The 8,734-nt window shown below is 39.8% G+C and overlaps 1 protein-coding gene across 1 annotated transcript in view; it reads right to left on the reverse strand.

Annotated features, from left to right (window-relative positions):
• Positions 1 to 7,565: 7,565 nt before the first annotated feature.
• Positions 7,566 to 8,734, reverse strand: part of aasdhppt (aminoadipate-semialdehyde dehydrogenase-phosphopantetheinyl transferase) — a 6,004-nt gene continuing 4,835 nt past the window's right edge. The window contains exon 6 of the mRNA XM_053647778.1: positions 7,566 to 8,734. This exon is cut by the window's right edge and continues 628 nt beyond it. The gene's annotated coding sequence lies outside the window, so the exon portion shown is untranslated.

Below are 8,734 nucleotides of genomic sequence, written 5' to 3' on the forward strand. Positions count from 1 at the left end.
GTTATGACTCTGATACTGCTTTTTGATGTGTGTGTGTGAGTGAGAGAGAGAGAGAGAGAGACAGACAGACTGTAACTGCTTGATACATCCATCCATCCATCTTCTATGCCGCTTAATCCTTTTCAGGGTCACGGGGAAACCTGGAGCCTATCCCAGGGAGCATGGGGCATGAGGCGGGGTACACCCTGGACAGGATGCCAGTCCATCGCAGGGCACACTCACATATACAGTCACACACCCATTCATACACTACGCTTTAGACAAGCCTACCATGCATGTCTTTCAGGGAGGAAACCCCCATAGCACGGGTAGAACATGCAAACTCCGCACACACATGGTCACGGTAGGACTCGAACCCCCGACCCTGGAGGTGCGAGGCGTGCGCCCTGCTTGATACGTGCTTTTAATAAAATAAATAAATGTGCATGTGAGGAAGTGTGTGCTGGTGTATGTGTATTGCATGGAATAGCCTGTGGATAATTTTTGATGAAAGTAGTGTGTGTGTGTGTGTGTGTTTGAGTGTGTAGTGCCACTCTAGCCTGTGGTTACCTGCTGTTGAAGGGCTCTTGTAGGTCACATGATGTTGCTGACAGCAAAATGCCAACTAGACAAGCACAACACAACAACAACTGTGTGTAATTTATACACAAGCAGGTTTCCATGCTCACACTGGCCTAATAAGATTTTTTTAAAATGGAACTGATAGAGTTGTAATTATATCTAATGATATCCAACCAATATCCGGTGAACATGTGAAAGTGTGTATCAGATTTGGGGTAAGGTGTAGTGGGCGTGTCCTTGTTGGATAAAACCCAGGAACCCATGTGGACACACACACACACACACACACACACAAATGGAAAATAATTACAGTGGAAAAAAGCTATAGAAATTGTGTGTGTCTGTCAACTTGCGGGTCGACAGATGGAGAGGACCTGGTTGAGAACAGGCTGACTGTTGCCATGGTAACAGCAAGGTCTGAACTGTGTGCTTGGAATATTTAAACACTACGCATTCACCTAAAGTGTATTTTTCTCTCCGTCTCTTTTTTGTGTGTGTGTCTGTGTGTGTGTGTGTGTGTGTGTGTGTGTGTGTGTGTGCGCGTGCGTGTGTGTGTATTTGAGGAGAATAATTTAGCACATGGGTGCATGGTGGCTTAGTGGTTAGCACGTTTGCCTCACACCTCCAGGGTTGGGGGTTTGAGTCCTGTTGTGGCCCTCTGCATGCATGCATGCATGCATGCATGCATGCATGCATGCATGTGTGCGTGTGGATTTTGCATGTTCTCCCACTGCTACGGGGATGTTAGATGACTAGCCGCCTAACCGTTTGCCATCCAAGATAGATGACTAGACCTGTAACTGCTTAAGAAGATAGCCTGTTCGAGGACTAGCCGTCTGACCGTTTTCTAAGTAATATATCATGTTATAACCTGTATGAAGCTGGCCCCCCACCAAACACAAAACGTCGGCAAAATAGTCTGAATCGTTTGTGCTGGTTTGTGCCGTAAAAATTTCCGTTTGTGCTGCTTCGGTTTTTGAGATATTAAAAGAATATTTATAGGTCACTCTGAGGTCACTCAGCCCCCCCACATGCTCCAAATGCTAACTAATATATCATGTTATATGACTAGCCGTCTAACCGTTTGCTCACTAATATATCATGTTATATGACTAGCCGTCTAACCGTTTGCTCACTAATATATCATGTTATATGACTAGCCGTCTAACCGTTTGCTCACTAATATATCATGTTATATGACTAGCCGTCTAACCGTTTGCTCACTAATATATCATGTTATATGACTAGCCGTCTAACCGTTTGCTAACTAATATATCATGTTATATGACTAGCCGTCTAACCGTTTGCTAACTAATATATCATGTTATATGACTAGCCGTCTAACCGTTTGCTAACTAATATATCATGTTATATGACTAGCCGTCTAACCGTTTGCTAACTAATATATCATGTTATATGACTAGCCGTCTAACCGTTTGCTAACTAATATATCATGTTATATGACTAGCCGTCTAACCGTTTGCTAACTAATATATCATGTTATATGACTAGCCGTCTAACCGTTTGCTCACTAATATATCATGTTATATGACTACCCGTCTAACCGTTTGCTCACTAATATATCATGTTATATGACTACCCGTCTAACCGTTTGCTCACTAATATATCATGTTATATGACTACCCGTCTAACCGTTTGCTCACTAATATATCATGTTATATGACTACCCGTCTAATCGTTTGCTAACTAATATATCATGTTATATGACTAGCCGTCTAACCGTTTGCTAACTAATATATCATGTTATATGACTAGCCGTCTAACCGTTTGCTAACTAATATATCATGTTATATGACTAGCCGTCTAACCGTTTGCTAACTAATATATCATGTTATATGACTAGCCGTCTAACCGTTTGCTAACTAATATATCATGTTATATGACTAGCCGTCTAACCGTTTGCTAACTAATATATCATGTTATATGACTAGCCGTCTAACCGTTTGCTAACTAATATATCATGTTATATGACTAGCCGTCTAACCGTTTGCTAACTAATATATCATGTTATATGACTAGCCGTCTAACCGTTTGCTCACTAATATATCATGTTATATGACTACCCGTCTAACCGTTTGCTCACTAATATATCATGTTATATGACTACCCGTCTAATCGTTTGCTAACTAATATATCATGTTATATGACTAGCCGTCTAACCGTTTGCTAACTAATATATCATGTTATATGACTAGCCGTCTAACCGTTTGCTAACTAATATATCATGTTATATGACTAGCCGTCTAACCGTTTGCTAACTAATATATCATGTTATATGACTAGCCGTCTAACCGTTTGCTCACTAATATATCATGTTATATGACTACCCGTCTAACCGTTTGCTCACTAATATATCATGTTATATGACTACCCGTCTAATCGTTTGCTAACTAATATATCATGTTATATGACTAGCCGTCTAACCGTTTGCTAACTAATATATCATGTTATATGACTAGCCGTCTAACCGTTTGCTAACTAATATATCATGTTATATGACTAGCCGTCTAACCGTTTGCTAACTAATATATCATGTTATATGACTAGCCGTCTAACCGTTTGCTCACTAATATATCATGTTATATGACTACCCGTCTAACCGTTTGCTCACTAATATATCATGTTATATGACTACCCGTCTAATCGTTTGCTAACTAATATATCATGTTATATGACTAGCCGTCTAACCGTTTGCTAACTAATATATCATGTTATATGACTAGCCGTCTAACCGTTTGCTAACTAATATATCATGTTATATGACTAGCCGTCTAACCGTTTGCTAACTAATATATCATGTTATATGACTAGCCGTCTAACCGTTTGCTAACTAATATATCATGTTATATGACTAGCCGTCTAACCGTTTGCTAACTAATATATCATGTTATATGACTAGCCGTCTAACCGTTTGCTAACTAATATATCATGTTATATGACTAGCCGTCTAACCGTTTGCTAACTAATATATCATGTTATATGACTAGCCGTCTAACCGTTTGCTCACTAATATATCATGTTATATGACTACCCGTCTAACCGTTTGCTCACTAATATATCATGTTATATGACTACCCGTCTAACCGTTTGCTCACTAATATATCATGTTATATGACTACCCGTCTAACCGTTTGCTCACTAATATATCATGTTATATGACTACCCGTCTAATCGTTTGCTAACTAATATATCATGTTATATGACTAGCCGTCTAACCGTTTGCTAACTAATATATCATGTTATATGACTAGCCGTCTAACCGTTTGCTAACTAATATATCATGTTATATGACTAGCCGTCTAACCGTTTGCTAACTAATATATCATGTTATATGACTAGCCGTCTAACCGTTTGCTAACTAATATATCATGTTATATGACTAGCCGTCTAACCGTTTGCTAACTAATATATCATGTTATATGACTAGCCGTCTAACCGTTTGCTAACTAATATATCATGTTATATGACTAGCCGTCTAACCGTTTGCTAACTAATATATCATGTTATATGACTAGCCGTCTAACCGTTTGCTCACTAATATATCATGTTATATGACTACCCGTCTAACCGTTTGCTCACTAATATATCATGTTATATGACTACCCGTCTAATCGTTTGCTAACTAATATATCATGTTATATGACTAGCCGTCTAACCGTTTGCTAACTAATATATCATGTTATATGACTAGCCGTCTAACCGTTTGCTAACTAATATATCATGTTATATGACTAGCCGTCTAACCGTTTGCTAACTAATATATCATGTTATATGACTAGCCGTCTAACCGTTTGCTCACTAATATATCATGTTATATGACTACCCGTCTAACCGTTTGCTCACTAATATATCATGTTATATGACTACCCGTCTAATCGTTTGCTAACTAATATATCATGTTATATGACTAGCCGTCTAACCGTTTGCTAACTAATATATCATGTTATATGACTAGCCGTCTAACCGTTTGCTAACTAATATATCATGTTATATGACTAGCCGTCTAACCGTTTGCTAACTAATATATCATGTTATATGACTAGCCGTCTAACCGTTTGCTCACTAATATATCATGTTATATGACTACCCGTCTAACCGTTTGCTCACTAATATATCATGTTATATGACTACCCGTCTAATCGTTTGCTAACTAATATATCATGTTATATGACTAGCCGTCTAACCGTTTGCTAACTAATATATCATGTTATATGACTAGCCGTCTAACCGTTTGCTAACTAATATATCATGTTATATGACTAGCCGTCTAACCGTTTGCTAACTAATATATCATGTTATATGACTAGCCGTCTAACCGTTTGCTAACTAATATATCATGTCATATGACTAGCCGTCTAACCTTTTGCTAACTATCATGTCATATGACTACTCGTCTAACCGTTTGCTAACTAATATATCATGTTATATGACTAGCCGTCTAACCTTTTGCTAACTATCATGTTATATGACTAGCCGTCTAACCTTTTGCTCACTAATATATCATGTCATATGACTAGCTGTCTAACCTTTTGCTAACTAAGATAGTCTGTTAGACGACTAGCCATCGAATTGTCTGATGTGAGATGACCAAATGAGGTTAACTAGCAATTTAGCTGCGCATATGAGTTGTGTAAGTTATGAGATATGCTCTGTTAGCTTAAGGAATAAAACATTTAGGGGAAGGGGAAAAAAAAGGCAGTTTGTCATGTTACTGAGAAACAGAAAGCCCTCCACTCTGAAGACTTTCCCATGGTGGGAAACTTAAAGGAACAGCTTCACCTCTGACTGTTAACAGGTCATTCATAAATAATAGGCATTTTGGCTATGTGTTATATCTTGTTAGGTCTTGAATATCAAAGTCTGGATGAACTCCTCTGGCTGGATAAACAGAGACAGACACCATGACGTGTGATCAGCGTGTTTTCTGCCAGTACACTTGTACTGTGTACGCACGCTGTTTTGTGCGTGCGTGTGTGTGTGTGTGTGTGTGTGTGTGTGTGTTAGCAGAAAGCTGCTAATCCAATAAAGATTTGTTTTTAAATTACCTCGCCACTACTAATCCTCAAGGCATGACTTTGTTGTCCTCACCCAGAGGGTTTGTGTGTTTATGTGTGTGTGTTAATTCACATGTTTGATTGCCAACATCTGCCGGTTGTTATTGACGGTGTGTTTTTCACTGTGACCTTGGGTAACCATTCACACAGATTACAACAGTGGACATGGTGTGTGTGTGTGTGTGTTGGATCATGCACAGATCAAAGTCCATAATATAACCACAGACAGACAGACAGACAGCAGTGATGATTAAAAAAAGAGAAATTACGGTAATATATGGAAATTAAATCTAGTAAACTGAGTGTGCGACTCCACCATCCACACATATACATAACGTACACACACACACTTCCTGGGTCAGTGATCTTCATTACTGCAGTCCCTACAATCTGCTGCTCCATCTGTAATTACGCGGCCTAATCCGATTGGCCGAGTGCGATGAGGATGTAATGAATGAGTAATGAGCAGATTAGTGTTGTAATGTAATATTATGGGATGGGTCAGGAAGGGATCACTGAGATATGCGTTCAGTCATGAATGGCAAAACATTTTCATGACGCAGACACACTTTTGTTTGTTTTATCCTACAGAAAAACTGATAAAGGACCGCAGAGGGTTCTAAAAGTGCATACAGTCCCCACCGAAAGTATTGGAACAGCAAGGCAGATCCTTTCGTTTTTGTTCGACACCGAAGACATTTGGGTTTGCGACGAAAAGATATAAGAACTTCAGCTTTTCGTTTCTTGATATTTACATCTAGACGTGTTAAACAACTTAGAACATGGCACCTTTGGGGGCAGATAACCCCATTTTTAGGTGAACAAAAGTATTGGAACAGCTAGCCTTAAAGTAAAGTACCTCATAGTTGGTTGCACATCCCTTGCTTAGAATAAGTGCATCAACCCGGTGACCCACTGGCATCACTAAACTGTTGCATTCTTCTTTTGTAATGCTTTTCCAGGCTTGTATTGCAGCTTCTTTCAGTTTGTTTTGGTAGTTTCTCCCTTCAGTCTCCTCTTCAGGAGGTGAAATGCTACTAAGTTGGGTTAAGGTCTGGTGATTGACTTGGCCAGTCTAACACCTTCCACTTTTCCCCCCTGATGAAGTCCTTCATTGTGTTTTGGATCATTGTCTTGCTGCATGATGAAGTTCCTCCCGATTAGATTGTCTGCTTTTGTTTTCCTTGGCCGACCCGTTCCACATCAGGTTGTTGGTACACCAGCGGTTTCTTTCTTTTTCAGGACCATCCAAATTGTTGTATTGGCTATGCTCAATGTTTGTGCAACGGTTCTGAATGATTTCCACTCTTTTCTGGGCTTCAAAATGGCTCGCTTTTCTCCCATAAATATCTCTCTGGTCTTCATGTTGGTTTATCCTTTTTAACAACAAATGCACTCTTCACAGGAGAAACCAAGAGATCTCAAACCAAGGGTAGACATTCAGAGCTATTACTTGCTTAAACAATCAATTTACAGGTCACACCTGGGCAACAAGAAACACCTATCAGTCACATGTTTAACGTTACATGTCAGGGGTGGCTATGGCTCAGGTGGTAGAGCGGGTTGATTCCCAACCCATGTGACTCCACATGCCTTGGGCAAGACACCGAACCCCAAGCTGCTCCCAAAAGCGCCTTGCATAATAGCGCTGCTGCCATTCGTGAGTGTGTGTGTGTGTGTGTGTGTGTGTGTGAATGAATGGGTGCTTTGTAGCTTTAAACTGCTAAGGTTTGAAAGCGCTCTATAAATGCAGACCATTTACACATGAAAGATGAGTTGTTTGACATCAAGCGCGAAAGCCGAAATTTTGATCTATCGTCTTGTATACATTTTTTTTTAACCTTAAATTGGTCTTGCTGTTCTAATACTTTCAATGGGAATTGTATACGTTCTAGGATGTTCTGGGACAAAACATACAGTGAGGTGAAATTCAGACACTGCTGTGTTTGTTATTTAATACATATACCCACTTTCAATTTACACACCTAATGTCCTTACACTTTGCATTGTAAATATAAACAAAAAAAAAAGTGTGAATTAATAAGCATAAACAAAGATTTTTTTTTTAAAAAAATGATGAGGAAAAAAGTATTCTCTCAAAACAAACTAACATTAGTATTTTGTTGCATTAGTGCTGCTGTTGGCAATTACAGCTTTGAGACACCTATGGTAGGAATTAAATCATTATTTAGCAAATCATCTTCAATTCCCCAAGGTTAGGAAGGTCTCCCTGATGGACTCGCGGTTTCAAAGTCCTCCATAAATTTCCAGTGAGATTCCAGTCTGGAGATTGACCAGGCCATGCAAGTCCTTCTCGAGATATTTTGGCTGTATGTTTGGGGTTGTTGTCTTATTAAACCAGCCATCTTCTCCCCGGATTCAGTTTCTTGACCAACGAGACGAAGTTCTCCTCTATGGCATCACGTGCGATACTTTCCTCCGGTCAAGTTTCCTTCGACGATGATGTATAATAGCACAGCACCGTTTGCAGAGAAGCAGCTCCGTATCATGATGCTCCCACCACCATGCTTCGCTGTGAGTACTGTGTTCTTGGGATCATACACACGACCCTTCCTTCTCCGAGCATGACGAGCTGAATTACCGCCAAAGGTTTATTTCGAGACAACATTCTGTCTCAACCCTGTCGTGTGTGAAATTTCCAGATCAATATTTTCTGAAAAACTCAATCCAGCCCATCCATGATATGCTCAAAGTCACTGAGATCACATTCACACACACCCTCCCCTCCATTCTGATGTTTGATGAGATCTGAAGCGCTTGACCTGTATTTGCATGATTGCCAGGTTTATAAGTGGAAAGTGTGAGTGTATTTCATTCATTACTTTCACTTATAGTATTTCGATTTGAAACATACTCTGGCAACCCAAGCGCTGTATTACACCCAGTTCCACCACTCATACCGTGTGTGTGCTTGGGTGTTAAGTGAGTGCGGTAGTAAGTGCGTGGCCTTCAGTGAAACACGCCTCAACACGCACACACTCACTCAATCCACACCACGATCACTCTCTCCGTCAGACTGTACGAGATTAGCTCAGTTGGCTAACACTTCACGTTCCAGTCACCTCGGTGTAACAGGC

This window comes from Ictalurus furcatus, chromosome 17 (genome assembly GCF_023375685.1).
Source record: "Ictalurus furcatus strain D&B chromosome 17, Billie_1.0, whole genome shotgun sequence".
Classification (NCBI taxonomy): domain Eukaryota; kingdom Metazoa; phylum Chordata; class Actinopteri; order Siluriformes; family Ictaluridae; genus Ictalurus; species Ictalurus furcatus.